The sequence below is a fragment of the Panthera tigris genome, chromosome D2 (assembly GCF_018350195.1).
Source record: "Panthera tigris isolate Pti1 chromosome D2, P.tigris_Pti1_mat1.1, whole genome shotgun sequence".
Taxonomy (NCBI): Eukaryota; Metazoa; Chordata; class Mammalia; order Carnivora; family Felidae; genus Panthera; species Panthera tigris.
In genome coordinates this window covers 67,221,209-67,235,705 of record NC_056670.1, presented here as the reverse complement: position 1 = coordinate 67,235,705, position 14,497 = coordinate 67,221,209, and positions in this window count along the sequence as shown.

Sequence of the window (14,497 nt, the reverse complement as noted above, 5' to 3'; positions counted from 1 at the left end):
TATCTCTTCTCCATTCCTCCTTCTTCTCCCACAACCTCACCATCCTTTTGCTCGACATCTCAAGTATATCAGCATCAAAGGAAGCACAAATCAATCTCTCCAAGGACACACATGAGACCCCCTTCTCATACTCTATGACACTACAAAAAAATCAATCAAGAAGATATTTTTGAATTCATATGCTTTTTCAAGTTTTTTGCCCAAAGATCGGTAATTCAAGACAATGCAGACCCTCAGTGCATGATGACAATTACCTCCTCATCCAATGAAAGGAAAGGGTTGATTTCATTTTTATGAAAAAAGGGATGGAATGAATCTAGTGAATGTAGTTTAACAGATGTTCCCCGGTACACTGAAAAGACAAGGAGAAGACAGGCAGGTTCCACATCACACCTGCACAAGCTGGTTAGTTGAAGTCATATGAGAGATGCTTCTCTTGAGAGAGCGCTTCAGAAGACCAAACCAAATTGCTGGGGATAAAATATGTCCAGCACCTCACTTAAGAGGTGATCATCTTTAAAGTGTGAGTGAAAGGAGCTGAGCAAGCAGTTCTTGGGCACTCTGTGAAGTCACGGGCATCAGGATGTCAAAGGCAGCCAGAAGGTGCTGAGTCACAAAAGCGGGAAATGTGTGGCTAGAGTGAAGCCAGTATTTCTCAGGTTAAACAGAAACCACAGACAAGATCCTCAGGGATCATGGAAGGGTCTGCACCCCTGATTTGCCATAACCATAATCAAAGCACACACACCAAGGAGCTGGCCCTGCATGGGCAACTCTATCCATAATAATCACAAATCATGGTGTTGGCCTCCTCTGTGTATCAGGAGATTATTTATCCAGAGGCAGCCTTCTCTAAAAGACCCCCACCACGGTAGGTATTTGGAACCCACATCAACAACCCTCTTAGCCATACACCTGGCTCTGAGCCTTGTGGTTGTGCCTCATAGTTCTGCTTATCCCTACACAAGAAGCATCCCCAGCAAAGGACAAAGGGTAGGGGAGGGGTCACTGATCTGCCTGAAACAAATGTCAGGGTGGAACAGGGATGGACAGAACTGAGATGCCATGTACCAACCAGCTCTGAAGCTAGAAGCATGGAAGGGTCTCAAGAATGATGTCAAGCTAGGGCACCTGGCTGGCTCAGTCAGAGAAGCATGCAACCCTTGATCTCAGGGTCGTGAGTTCAAGCCCCATGTTGACTGCAGAGATTCCTTAAATAAAATTAAAAAGAAAGAAAGAAAGAAAGAAAGAAAGAAAGAAAGAAAGAAAGAAAGACTTCAAGCTGGTAGTACAGAACTCCATTTCCCCAAAAGTATTGTCAATGGTGTAGACATCATTTCAGAGCCTCACCAACCTCCCTCTTACTGTATTTTTAAGTGGTGATGACACAGACAAGAAGGGAAGGAGCAAAGAATCGTGGTGGAAGCAGGATGTCCAGCAGGGATCTAGGCACCTGTAAGAATTGATTCCATAAGGTGGGGGGTAGGGGGGACACTTGGGTGGCTCAACCAGTCAAACCTCCAACTCTTAATTTCGGCTCAGGTCAGGATCTCACAGTTCATCCAACTCTGCATTTTCTCTCTCTCTCTCTCTCAAAATAAATAAACATCTATAAATAAATAAATAAATAAAATCTTTTAAAAATAAAAAAGAATTCTCGTAGAAGAGACACAGAGGGATCTGGAGAGAAAGGTCGGGGAAAGAAAGCTCAACAGAAGTTCGGAAACAAAAGGTCAGGAGAGAGCAGAGGGAAGAATGGGGAAATGTGAAGGCAACATCCATTAAGTAGACAAGCAAACAAAACTGCAATACAGAAATATGTCTTTAAGTAATCTCTACTCCCAACGTAGGGCTCAAACTCACGACCCCAAGATCAAGAGTCACTCCGCCAACTGAGCCAGCTGGGTGCCCCGGAAGGCTGCTGAAGTAAAAGGAAATACCCTGAAGAAAAAGGAGAAAAAGTGGGGGAAAAGAATGTCAGAATCAGAAGTGAAGCATGATTGTTAACTCAGATAAAAAATGGCAGTCATTTGAGATACATGATCCTTCTGGGAAAAAAGCAGGTGAGAAGATTAAGGAGACAAGAAAAGACTCTAGATGATGCACACATAGGGTTGAGGTTGGAACCATCTTCATGTGATTAAGAGGTGTCTAATGCCAAGTGTAAGGGGAGAGAATTCTGCAAGACAAGATTTACACCTTGAATCTTACCACAACTGTAAACTAAGGAAAAAACCACAGACCCAAGTTTTGCAAATTCCACCAAAGAGAGCATTCCACTGAGCGTAAAACTAAGGAGAATTAATCCCTGCAGAAGTCCAAACTCTATTGGACGGCAATTTGAGTAGGACCAAGAAAGGTCACCTTTGCCTTTGGAAGCCACTCTGTCATCAGGACTTCTACTTTCATTAGCACCCTCACAGGAAAGTCTCAGGTGAACTACCCTCAGTAACAAAACAAGGAGGAAACTGTTTTCCAAAGGTACGAGATAAAGAGCTGCTGAAAATTGAAGAATCGAGAAAGGTGGAGGCCCATGTAGAAAGCTATAGAGCTGTAACTGAAGCAGATTCATGGATTCAGTGAACAACGTGGATTCCTGGGTTTTTCAGAAAGACGTGGGACATGGAAGAGGAAATCTTGACCTATGGCACAAGCGTAAGACAATATGGAGGGACTATCACTGTTCTAAGTGAAATTCCAAACATTTCTCCCTCTCCCTCACCCACTGCATGCTTTTACTGATAACCAAGGAATCAAATGAGTTACCTCCTTCATCATCTCAAGGAAAGGATAAGAGCAGGGAAAGGAGCAACTTCTTTGCTTGCCTGCTTGTTTTCTGTTTGAGTTGGAAGGCAAGAGGGAAGGGAGGAGGAGGAAGGGACCTGATTTGTTTCCCAAAGATAACAACCAGCTCCCGAATTGCAGGACTGGCCTCAGAGTAACTAAGGCCAGATGACCTTTCACACCAAGGAAGAGTAAAACAGAACAGTTTCACACATATAATGTACCGTAGTCATTGAATGAAACACTGGAAGGCTTACCAGAAACAGCTCAACACAAAGCATGTAAGTTACACCACTAGAGAAGAGGTCTAGCAGACTGGTTTCTAACTGGGACATCTGGGGGGACTGGCCCCACATGCATGTTCTAAGCAAAATAGGGGAGGGAGTTTGGCCCCTCAAGCAGGGTGTGGAGAGGGAGGAAGAAATCCAAAAGGATGCCTCCCTTCTTTCCTCCTGTTTCCCTGCATGCTGGCATCTCACACACAACTTTGCCCTGGCATTGTTGTTTCACTGGGAAGAGGAAGCAGAAACTGAGTACGTGGTTCCCGGTCAGGATTCTGAGAAGGACTGGAGGGGGAGCACTCCTCCTACCCTGAAGAGCTTCTGAGAAGAGGTGATGCTGACAGGCACTCTGCCCATTTTACAGATGAAGCTCCTAGCATCTTAAGTTATTATTCAAGGCCACAGAGATAACAGCATAGCCAGAAGGAGACCGAAACCTGTCTGAATGCAAAATCCGTGCAATGCTGTCTCCCTCTTCCAGGCTTGAGAAGGAGTGTTCAGGACTGGAACTGTGTTCACTGCTGCCAGAGGACTTGCAGAAGGGCTGGGGAGGACGGGGCAGGGGGTGCAGGGATCTGGAGTTAGATACCCAGTGAAGGGGTGGAGGTGGGGAGGACTCCCAGCCAGGATTAATGAGGTTAAAATTAGGGACCTCGATGTGGTTGCTCTGAAATCTATGCCACAGAAGCTCTGCCCGAGCACTGCTACATTAATGCACAATGAGGAGAAGGCAGGTCCTAGGAAACCATGTTAAATGTGTTATAAGCAACCACCTTGCTGCTGTCTTCCATCCAGGGAGCTGCTCCTCCCAGGCAGCGTGCAGAGCTAAGAGCCGGCACAGACAAACATCTGGCACTTGGGACTAGTCTTGAAAAGGAAAGATAGGACATTAATGTTGCCGAGAGACAGGAGGTCAGCAGGGTGCCTCTCCGGGACTCCAATACCCTGTACGGGGTGCAGGTGCACACAGTCTGGGCTGTGGGCACCAGTGGCTGTAGGCTGCCAGAGCACAAGGCCAGTGCTCTCCAAAGTAAGGGAGCCATCTGGGAATCAACGTTTGGAGCCTCGGAGAGATCCCACGTGGCTTTTATGACTGTATAGACTGGCAGCATCATGCTGGGTCCAGGAGATAAGATCCCAGCTTCTGCTCCCGTGGGCCTCAAGGCCTAGCAGAAGAGAGATATTAATCAAACGGTGAGAGAAATGTGAAAGTGCGACTTGATAAATGCTTCCAAGGAAAGAGTAAGATGGGCGGTGTGAGCCTCCGCTGGGGTCAGGGAAGAGCTGGGCCTTGAAGGAGATGTGCAGTGTCCTTGGTGAGAGGGGGGCAGGATGCGCACAGAGGAGAGGCCCAGGGGCCAGGAATGGAAGGTAGGCAACTATCCGGCAATTATCTAAGAAGCATTCATGACGGCCCCAAGCTGTCCTCTCTGTATTCAAGAAATCTCATTCCGAGTTTCTTCCGCACCTGGCAAAATGCTTGACGAGTCTTTGCTCTTGTTGCAGCAGTAAGTGTAACAGTGAACTGGTATCTGTACTAATGCCCCACATTGGCTACCAGTATTATGAGCTTCCCCTTCACATGCTTGATCTCATGGAATTCTGACAACAATCCTATTGGATAGGAGAGCGATGGCAGAATCTTCCCAAGATCACGCAGCCGGGGTCCCTGCAACGAACACCAGGTCCATCTGGTTTAAGGCTGGGTACGTAAACCAGAACGGCACGGCTTGGGGTGAGCAGGAGGTAAAAAGATACTCAGGACTGCCGTCTTTATCGCTGTGGTCGGTCCTGAGTCCTGGTGACTGAGCGAGCCTCCTATGAGGTCACCGCCTCCCCTGGAAAATTGGGATGGTGACACCTGTCTACCCACCCCATCCGGTGTTGTGAGGTTCAAGCAAGCACATGTGAGACTGATGGGCCCTCCATGGATAAGAAGCATGATCATTTGGCAAAAGTACACCCCAATACTGACTTCAAATAAGCAAGGTGAGTGACACCCTTTCAAGACCACAGACATCATTAAAGAGCAGGGAGAAAGAAAGAAAATGCACAGAAGAAAACACTTAGCCTCACCTTGACCCTGGGATGTAAAAAGGAGAGCTAACAGCAATTTCCTGAAGTCTTCCACATTACCAGGCACTGCCCAATGTAGGAAAGAATCGACTTCCCCCAGGAAAGGTCTGGCTTTTTCCCTTCCCTCGATGCCCGGAGGTGATGTTTAAACCCTCAGATTGTCCTGCTGGTGGGTGTCTGTTTACCTGGAGGCCTTAGGTCATACCAGGTGGCCTACTGATGTGGTTTATGGTGGGGGCTCGGGCCACACCTCCAGAAGGCCTTTCCTCGGGCCTTTCCTCCAGAAGGCCAGAGACACAGGTCAGCCACACAGGCAGTCAAGCATGTCTACGTGACCGAGCCCCAGTAAAAAGTCTGTACGCAAGGCTTACGGGAGCTTCCCCTGTGGGTGACACCCCACGTGTGCTGTCACACACTGTTGGAGGAAAGGGGGCATGCTTTGCCTAATTCCACTGGGAGAAGACCATCAGAAACTCCACATGTGGAACCTTCTGGACTCTCTCTGCGCTGCGTACTTTCTTCCCTCGGTTTATTTTACTTGGAATCCTTTCACCATAACCGTGATTATGAAAGCTTCCAGCACGTTCTCCAAGTCTTTCTAGTGAATTATCACACCTGAGTGTGGTCTTGGAAACACCCGAACTCACAGCCGGTGTCAGAAGTGAAGACGGTCATAGGGACTTCACTGTCCCTCTCCACTGTCACTGAATCCCCACATAAACCCAGGGAAGGAGCTGGTCCATTCCCATCTCACAGACAAGGACACTGAGCACTTAAAGAGGCCATCACTTGGCCATGATCCCATCGCAGCGGGTGGGGAACCTGGCGTTAATCAGCAAGCTGCCGTGTTGGCTAGACTGTCACCTGAGCACACAGCGGTTCTGCCACCAGCTGCCAGGCCACATCTCAGGCTACCCCGGGGAGTTGCAGACAGATGCTGAACAGCAGCTCACGGTGTCAGAGGATAAAGGGAGATCTTAGAAAGTGCCAGAGTACGAAAAAAGAAAAGTACCACGCTGTATAGATGCTAAGTGGTACTGTGACCTTACCGTTGCAACTCAGAGCCAGGCCACCTAGGCCAGAGATACCACAGCAGCCGTGAAACCCAAACCTCAGCCCTTTCATGGTCAGAGACATACCAGCCCTCAGGAGCAGGAGCCCGGACAGCAGTGATGCAATGCCTCCCAGGACAGGACATTCCACGGAGAGGCCGGCCAGTCGAGGGGCCACATTAGGGGTGTGCAGAGAGAGGACTCAGGCAGGAGGGGCAGAGGGGCAGCCAATGGCACATCTGCACCCAGGCGGGATGGCGTGTGTCTGTCTGCCACGACACCTCTGTCTGCCAGCATGGGGAGGGGCAGGAAGGAGGCTGCACACACAGCAGATTCCCCCTCCCCCCCATCCCGGGGACCAAGCTGTGCCTGTCAATCCTGCCTCCGCGTCTCAGGAAACCTGGCGTGGCCAATGCCCTCAGCCTCCTACACCCACGCCATCCCAGCTATGTGCCATAAAATTAGTTTTACAAGAGTGGTGGATTTAACACTGCCCCCTACACACAGTTCTGTCAGCTCTGCAGCCCCCAAAATACATAGCCAAGCGAAGGGTCGTACATAAAATCGAGATTCCTGTGCTCTGTTTGTATATTAAAAAAAAAAAAAAAGCCTGCTCCAATGCTATGGTTTTCTATTTTATTTTATACATGTATACAAGGACAGAAGAGAAATCTGGTCAGATTATCTTGTTTTTGCTTTATCCTTGGGGTTCAAGAATCTAAATAATACCTCGTAAGGGACATTTAGCAAAGGAGAAAGGAGAACGTTTTTTGACACAGAAATAACTGAGAAACATAGTATTCTTAATAATAGTAATGTGAATTACCATCTGGGATTTTTAAAACAGCCTTCCAGGAATAAGCTCCGAAACAGTGCTATTATCCTACAGCCCTGCAGGGGTCCATGGATGGGTTTCAGAATGCCCATGAGAAACCATGACATTGAAACGGTTCGCAAAATCAGGTGCTCAAGAGTAATTTTTCCAAGGTGAAAGTCCAAAGCTTTCATCAGCTCCTTAAAGGAATCTCTGACCCCAAAATGTTAGAGCTCCTAGCACATTCTCGATTTCCCCTGCTCCCAAGGCATCCCTGTGAATTAAACAGGGGAAGAAGGATCACCGTTCCCCACATAAGGGAAAGGGCACTGACGGCCCAAGTTCACAGGGTGTGCCTGTCACTTCATTAGCAGCGCGGTAGTGAATGTATATCATGGTCCACCCTGCAGTAATATGGTAGTTCCTCCACCCCCAAGACTGAAAACTTCTTGAGAACACAGACTAGACTTCCTTCCCCGAGCACCCAGCACCTGTTAGGTGCGGGATCAGGGTCCGAGAGGTCAAGTTCCTGGAAGGAATGCTGGACACGGCCACAGTAAACCAGGCACACCCACAATAGGTGCTTGGTAAATGCTTTTTGGTGATAATGATGATCCTGTCTTCCTTGCCTGCTGGGAGGATTATTGTCACTCCTCAGATGATTCACACGCAGCAAAAATATCTGCTTTGGCCACAAAGAAAGAATGTTCCCTCTCTAGGTCTCGAAGTGCCAGACCACCAGCAGGGCAACAATACGACCCAGAATACCGGTGGCTGCAGGGACCAGGTATTGGAAAGAACGCTGGGCAGTCTAAATAACCGACCTTTCTCTCCGCAGCTCTACGCGAGCCAACGATCCAATCATGCAGTGACCTTTCCTCTGCCCCTGAAACCGAACTGAGGAAATCCTGATGATGCTCTCCTGGAGAGCTGCCAGTAAAAAGTCAGAGGCCTCGGGAGGCACCTTCGAGACCCCTCCCTTCCACAAAAAAGTGGAGATCAGCTGTAAGGCCACTTGAGGGCTTGTACAGCTCCCAGCGTGGAGCAGCCTGTGGGCACAGAGGTTGTCCCTGCAGGAATGGGGAGGGACTGCTGGTGGATATGTTGTTACCCTCTGGGGTATGAAAATGTTCTGGGAGGAGACAGTGGATGGGTGTTCCATTCTGTGAATATACCCCAAAATTGCTGAATGGCATGCATTAAAAGGGTGAGTTTTATGGTATGTGACTTAACTATCTCAACAGAGCTGCTCTCAACCACAGGGTACCCTCCTCCTAGCTTGAAAGCTTGCTGGGGGGATTGTGCCAGCCTGCAGTGTGCAGCCCCCTCACCCCGGCCCGAGGGCTCCTCTGTCAACAGTACTCGAGGTGGGATTAGCATCACTGCTCTGTGCTCCATGGTTCCTCAGGAAGCAAAGGGCAGGATACAAATGGACAACGGTGACTGATTCTGGGGCAGGATCTGAGATTTGAGGTGGTGGGGAAAAGACCCTTTTGTTTTATAGGTAATGTTTTAATATATGTTTTAAGTTTATTTATTCATTTGGGGGGGGGGAGGGGCAGAGAGAGAGGGAGAGAGAGAATCCCAAGCAGGCTTCATGCCATCAGCGCAGAGCCCGACTCGGGGCTGGAACTCAGGAACCGTGAGATCGTGACCTGAGCTGAAATCCAGAGTCGGACACTTAACTGACTGAGCCACCCAGGGGCTCCAATGTTTTAATATTTTAAAGGAGAATGTATTCATATGATACTTGTGTAGTTAAAATTGAACTTTTAAGGGCACCTGGCTGACTGACTCAGTTGGTGGAAGGTGTGATTCTTAATCTCAGGGTTATGAGTTCAAGCCCCACACTGGGCACAGAGCTTACATTAAAAAATATATTTAATTTTTTAAAAGTCTGCTATTGGGGTGCCTGGGTTGCTCTGTCAGTGAAGCGTCTGAGTCTTGATTTCAGCTCAGGTGACAATCTCATGTTCTTGAGTTCAAGCCCTGCATGGGGCTCTGTGCTAACACCACAGAGCCTGTTTGGGATTTCCTCTCTCCCTCTGTCTCTGCCCCTGCTCACCTGCACTTATTCTCCCTCTCTCTCTCTCTCTCAATATAAATAAACTTAAAAAAAAAGAAGTAAAAAAATAAAATGCCTGCTATTATGCTTGAAATACATCTTTCTATTAACCATTTCAAATCATCTGGCCTAATAACCATATTTAAACACTGACAGCAACTAAAAGCCAGGAAGTCCTACAGAGGAAATTCTGTCATCAAAAGAAACGGTCATTTCTAATACAATTAACTTCACTGCTCCAAATTACAAAGTACAGCCGCTTCCGCACCCCGCAACCCCCCCCCCCCCCCCCGCCAAAAATTAACCAATGGTAGAGAAAACGCAGCAGTAAGAGCTGGGGGCTGGGCAGGTGCCCAGTGGGGAGAGGGCCCCCATCTGCCTCATTCTGACATCTGCGGTCTCAGGGATGCACCCCCCACCTGCTCTGTGCACCGTGTTCACGCATCTTGCACTCGAGCTGTAAGCGAAGTGGGAGGACAGCTCTGCAATAAATTGCCTTAATCTGCTTATCACACCTATTTTTAGGCCTTCATTTTACAGCCTGGTGAAGTGAGAAGGTGCAGGAGATCCAAATACATGGCCACATTAAGATGTTTCCTGAGAAGCAGGGAGATGCTTTCACAAGCAAAACCAGAGTCGGAAGCCACAGGTTGTTTTTGAAGAGGACGCCAATTAGGGGAGCTGCTGAAGTGCCCGTTCATTTGCCCTCTGATCACCTGAAAGGCGGGGTCTGTGCCCAGGGACTTACTGCTGGGTCGACATCGCCTGGAGGGCTCCAAACACGGCAGGGCAGCCATGGGCAAAGTGACCTCTCCTGCCTGGCAGACCCTGCAGGAGACCTGGGGAAATGGTGGCCACGCTGTCCACCCTGAGCTGGCGAGGAGAGAGTGGCCAGGGTTCTCCCAGCAGACTGGGCCCTCTGCAGAAAACAGTCCACGTGAGACATTCCCATGAACAGGTGAGGGACTTGGCTACACTGGCCATCGATCTAGATGCCAGAGATTCAGTCAGCAGGAAACAAAACAAAGTCTCTCTTCTGGCAGAAATTGCATTCCGGTACAGGAAGACTGAAAACCAGACAAATGTTATCATGTGCCAGGCAATGATGAGGACAAGAGAGCAAGCGAAAAAGGAACAGGGGGCAGAGAGAGATGGGACTGCCGCTTGGCCTGCAGGCAGGGTAGAGAAGCAAGGCCGTGGATGCTGCTGGCCTCTGGAAGGACAGGCCCCCAGGCAGCAGGAGCAAAGGCCCTGGGGACAGCTGAGGGGGAGCAAGATAGCCAGAGGGGAGAGTGTCACAGAGAGGACAGGAAGGAAGAGGACATGATGGTCAGGGCCAGGGAGGCCACACAGGCGACACCTCTGGATTCTATTCTCAGTAAGGTGGGGAGGGTCTGGAAGGTTCTGAGCACAGGAGGGAAACAAGTAGACTTGCATTTTCAAAGATCACTCGGCTGCTGGGGGAGAGCAGACTGCAGGGGCCCAAGACACAGCAATGTCTGGGTGAGAGCCCACCTAACACAGGTGGCAGCAGAGGAGGGCGTGAGTGTGGTAGATTTCGCGTATGTTTTAAGGTAAAGCCAACAGGCTCTGCTGATGGGTGGAGGTGGAGAGAGAGGGAGAGGAGAGGCCAGGATGCCTCTAAGGCTTCCGGTCTGAGAACACCTTGGAGACCCAGGGCTGTGCCCCTAACTGTAGACCAAGATCACGGATCTGAGGAGCATTCTGCTTTTCCAGGAAAGCAGCGCTTCGGTGAGATCCTGAGCACCCCCCAGGGGTAGGTGAACACAGGGTTCTCAAACATTGTGCCCGAATTCCTCAGCATCAAAGCAACATCCCTGAAGGCTTGTCAATGCCACAACTGGCAAGGTGGGAGAGGCAGAGAGGGAGCCAGAACCCTTTCTACACAGGATCTCATTAAATCCTCAGGAGATACAGATCATCTTCATTTACTGATGAAGAAACCATCATATAAAGATGACTATGCTGGATGAAATATAGGACTTTTTAAAAAATGTACATGCAGAAACTCTAATCTGGGATGGGAAAGGTCTTCCCAAGCAAGATGCAACACTCAGAAACCATAAAGAAAAAGCATGAAAAATTTGAAATCTGGGGCACCTGGGTGACTCAGTCGGTTATGCATCTGACAATTTTGGCTCAGGTCATGATCTCACAGTTTGTGGGTTCAAGTCCCGCATTGGACTCCATGCGGACAGCTCAGAACCTGGAGCCTGCTTCAGATTCTGTGTCTCTCTCTCTCTCTCTGCCCCTCCTGGGCTTGCACTCTGTCCCTCTGTCTCAAAAATAAACATTAAAACATTTTTTCCATTAAAAAATAAAAAATAGGTAAAATCAAAAAAAATTTGAATTCATAAAAATGTAAAATGTCTGCCTAATCAAAGATGAACACAGACGAAAGCTGAAATGGCACGCACATACACCCCAGAAACAGACAAAAACAGAAACAAAATCCAACCCATTCATAAACAAAACAAAAAGCAATACCTAAGAGAAAATATTTACAACATAAATAACATGAATTGAGATCTACAATGCACAAAGAATTTACCCAAATCAATAAAAATACAAACAACCACATTTTTAAAAAGGCAAAAACTATGCATATCAACTGACACAAAGGAGAAATTCAAGACCCCTGTGAAAGGTTGCTTATCTCCCTTATCTCGCCAGCTCCCAGAAAGGCTCACAAATGAGGACCTCACATTTTCAAGAAAAGCATTTACATTCGGTGTTGGGGAGGGTGTGAGAAACAAACATTCTACTTAGCAGGCGGGAGTGTAAGCCAGTAGGTCTTTTTGGAACAAGATTTGGCAGAATCTATCAAAATGTTTCATGTGTATGTCCTATGACTCAGACATTCTACTAGAAGACTCCACCTACAGATATACTTCCATATGTACGCAAGAAAACGTACTCAAGCTTATTCACTGCAGCATGGTTGTAACAGAGAAAAAAATACTCATGACAATAATAACTAACTGTCTGCCAACAGATTACTTAAGCACATTTTCCATGCGATGAAATGCTATGGCATCTTTAATAAGAATGGAGTAGAAGTATATGTACCAGCATCAAAGATCTCAAAAAAACAAACAAACAAAGCCCAATGGTGAAAAGTTACAGAATACATGTAACATGGTACTCTATCTGTTAAAAAATAAAGCACAAATTATATGCATGTGTCTACATATATATGGATGCAAATGCATAGAGAAAGGGCTAGATGTATATACCCCAAACTGCCCTCAGCCATTGGACTTCGAAAAGAGGATTCAAATGAGCAGAATGGGAAAGAATGGAGGCCTCCACTTAGCACTCAGAACTCCTAAGGAAACACTAATGTGTTAAAATGTTTATAATCATCAACTCATATATTGCTTATGAACTGAAAGTGTTTTAAAAACTAAAGGATGATAATGATACTTGTATTCCAACTTTTTTTTTTTTAAGTGTTTGCTTATTTTTGAGAGCAAGTGTGAGAAGGGGAGAGGCAGAGAGAGGGAGAGGCAGGGAATCCCAAGCAGGCTCTGTGCTGTCAGTGCAGAGCCTGACATGGGGTTCCATCTCACAAGCCATGAGATCATGACCTGAGCTGAACTTAAGAGTTGGATGCTCAACCGACTGAGCCACCCAGGTGCCCCCGTATTCAAGCTCTTCATTGCACATGGGAGACACCCAAACTGACGAAGAAACCATCATATAAAGATGACAAGACACACATCTTCTCTGTGGAGCAGCCCTACTGCAAAAGGAACCATTTCCCTCCATTTGTTCATCCCTGGGTTACACGGCCAGGGGCATGTCTCCCTCCCACAGTGAGTGGGACCAGCACAGTGGAGTCTGGCGGGCCCCCTGCCCACTCCAGTGAGTGAAACCCCCTTCCCGAGTCTACAGCTGACAGTCCCAATAGGGCCACATGGATTGGGAGAGGAGTGCCCCCGAGGAAGGAACCAAACCCGAACTGGAGGAAGGGGAATGGGAAAGCGTGACCGGCAGGGCAAGCAAATGGACCACACCATCCACAACAGACCAGAAATGAACAAGGTCTGAAGTCGCCGCCCAGTGTCACACAGCTGGTCAATGGCGGAGGTGGAATTCAAATCAGGTGTGAGAAACTGCAGAGTCATTGTTCCCTCCGCGTCACCTCAGTGCCACTCTTGGCAGCCAGGGGACACCAATCTCAGTAAGCCCTGTGCCTGAGAAGGGCGTGCTGCGGGCCTGTCATCCAAGAACTCCCGTAAGCCCATCCCAGTCCTTCAGGTTCCCTCCAGATTATCATCCTTAGAACAAAATGGAATTTGCACAGACAGAATTTGCTGGATGGAGGGAGGTGAAGGGCAAGAGAAGACAGACGGGTATTTGAGATATGAAGGACCAGAGAAAACAGGTTCCAACAGGACTTGGAAAGAACAGGAAAGGACAAAGATGCAGAGAATGAGGATGGGGATTCTTCCCGCAGACTAACCTCCACCAACGTCATCCCTTAGGGGCACCTTGTGTTGCATTGTGGAAGGGGCTGTGTAAAAACAGTGCAGCAGACGTACATCCTGCAGCTCTGTCCCCAGAGGACTGCAGTTAAAGATGGACACGCTGGTACAGGTGACTGTCACGGGATACACAGACAAGACAAATGTGACACTGATACGGCCAATTACTTTTTCTTTATGCAGAATCCAAGCACATAAGGAAGAAAGCTCAGTCAACACGTGATAAAAATACAATTGCAGGAAGGATAATAGGCACAGTTATAAATTCAAATTTTCTCTATTGTTTAATCCCTTTACCCCATACTCCACCTATGTATTCAACCAATATTTCCTCAAATACCCACTGCCTTCTGAAATCCTGCCCACTCCTGTGCTCTCGTTCTAAATTAGGACATAATCTACATTTTCTACTATTTCAATCGACCAGATTACCGCAATCCCAAGCCACATTCTTTCAATGATGGTGAAATGTATCAAAGCAGACAATGCATTTCTTAGTTAACATTGGCTGCGGCATAATTAAGACTGTCTTCACCCAAGCCCACAAAGAGAAGCCAGGCACTCGGGTGTTCAGGCATGGGGTGGCAGCAGCAGGTCCTAGCTCTGGTCCCATGGTAGGAAATGAGGTCCAACCCTGCCTTGGATTGAGGGGTCTGGGCCTGCTCAGAGAGCTGTCTCCATCCCTAACTGCTCACCTCTCCGTTACCAGGACAGGGAGAAGACAGGCACCTTCACACGGAAGATGCCGAAACCACGTATTACTAGTCTTTTCCAAGCTGGACAATTAGCTATATACACTTCACCCTTCACAACTTACATCCCTTTTTACAAACGAATGTGAGACTTCCCAAGACAACTTTGTTTCAAGCCAATGAGAGAACCAAGAACATAATTAAGAGCTTGTGTAGATGCTT